Below are 2,284 nucleotides of genomic sequence, written 5' to 3' on the forward strand. Positions count from 1 at the left end.
AAAACGAGTTATAAGGACCTAGCTAGCTATATGTATAGCGAGAGATCGGTCGGTGTACGTCCATTTGTTAGAGGCAAATAGGGCCCAGCGAGACGGATAGACAGAGAGAATGGAGCTAGGAGGTGGTGCGAGAGGCCCAACTACTAGCTAGATAGGGGGAGGAGTGTGCGGTTGTGAGATCAATGAAAAGAGGGGCGAGAGTTTACACGTGTGTCTGACCGTATGAGAGACACGAGGCAAGGACACATAAAGGAGGAGATTGAAGGTGTGTGTGTATGTTGTAGGCAGGCATCGCTGGAGAGGTTTATCGATCGGTGTGTGTCGGAAAGGAGTTGTGGAGACTCTGGGAGAACGACCTAAAGAAAAAAATGAATGTGCCCGGTGGATAGAATGCCGAGGGAGGGGGAGGGCGAGGAGGGCGTGTGCATGCACGAGAGAAAGTTAGTGGTAGCTACAAAGGTTAGAGGATTGTGTGGGTGTAAGAGACTAACAAAGATCATAATTTGATATGAAAGCGGATTCATATATTTGAATAGGAGATCATAGTGTTTTAAACATTGCATGCATGAATATAGTGGTGATACACGTGCTGTGCACATGATATACCATAATGTGATAATGCATGGCGTTTGCAACTCACAGCTAAATGCCGAACAATCTAAACCATACTATACATCAAACAATCTCACATTTTATTTGAATTTGTGATAATGTGTGGCGTTTGCAGCTTACAACTAAATATCGAACAATCTAAACAATACTATATATCGAACATTCTCACATTTTATTTGAATTTGTGGTAATGTGTGGTGTTTGCAACTCACATCTAAATACTTGTAGGCGTAGGGGGCGGGGCACCATACATAATGTGATAAACACATTATACATATGAGACATGGTTTAGATTATGAAGATCTAGCTAGAGCTAGAAATGTAATGTGATTTGAAATCAAAATAAAGTGGATTCAAAAAATCTAGTTCGATTTCATATAGTACACATAGTTCATATTAACTCGAGACTAATCATGTGGTGTGCTGTGAAGATAATACACAAACGATGGTTTAACTTGACAATAATGATGATTGTAGATCTTATTAAAACAGAGAAACGAATTCAAATGCTTAGACTTCACAACAATCATTACTGTAGATCTTATTCAAATAGAGAAATGAATTCAAATTTAGTTCATATTGAAGCGGTAGGATATACGTTTGGAATGCACTAAAACGTTCATTTGAGTAGTAGGTTGCATGCATTATACACGTAGCGAAATATTTTAATTGAACATAACATGAATTCAAAGTTTTGAATGACATTTGTAGTGCGCATTGATTTGGTACAGTACACGTTAGGCTTGTCCGGAAATTTCATCCCGCGCCTTGTTAGCCCGAAATATTTAAGATATATCTTTGTCTCGTTGTGCTCCGACAACTCCCTCCATCTCAACCCGCGCCTTGCTATTCCGAAATTACAACGCGCGCGAAAACTCCAACCTCCTGTGAAATCCCGACACGCGAAATGCCCGTGGTACCCCTGAACCAAAAGAACCGCCTCAAATCGGTGGGGGTACTTTCATAACTTACCCCACATTTCGGACAAGCGCGTCTCTAAGCCATGGTTCCCCACTGCCATCCCATCCGCCCACCCATTCGTACACCGAGGCCGCGAAAACCCGCGACGAAACCCCACACCCTGCTCCGTCCCCCACCTAGCCGGAGCCTCTTCCCCGACGACGTCGTCCACAGCAACACCTCGACCTCCCTCATCCAACGTACCGGATGAGGATCCGTCGTCAATCTCATCGTCCCGCCGGTTCAGCCACCCCGTGCTCCACCTCCAAGGAGCTGCCCCGATGTTCCCCTCGTCTTTCGCGCCACCTCCATTCCCACACCGCCGTCTTCACCTGCACCACCGAAAGAGCATCATCATCACCATTTCCTCGGATGAAGCTGCGGCCTAATCGGCGCCACCAAAGAGGTTGTACACTAATCGCCGCATTTTCTTCTTGATTCGATCTCACGGTGCTGCCGGCGCTTGGTCTCGAGCCGACACGGCGCGGCTCCATCCACGGCGGCGTCGCCGGCCACTTCCTCCACGGCGTCGCTCCCTCGGTGGCGACGTCCACATCAGTAGGAGCTGCTGCTGCTTTAGCTCTCGCTCGCGCTGCTGCTCTGCTCTTGCTCTCGGTCCCCTGCCTGGTCTGCTCTTGCTATTGCTCTTGCTCGTGCTGCTGCTCTCGCTCTTGCTCTTGCTTGCGATGCTGCTCCGATTTAGCTACACTTT

Source organism: Triticum aestivum, chromosome 7D (genome assembly GCF_018294505.1).
Source record: "Triticum aestivum cultivar Chinese Spring chromosome 7D, IWGSC CS RefSeq v2.1, whole genome shotgun sequence".
Taxonomy (NCBI): Eukaryota; Viridiplantae; Streptophyta; class Magnoliopsida; order Poales; family Poaceae; genus Triticum; species Triticum aestivum.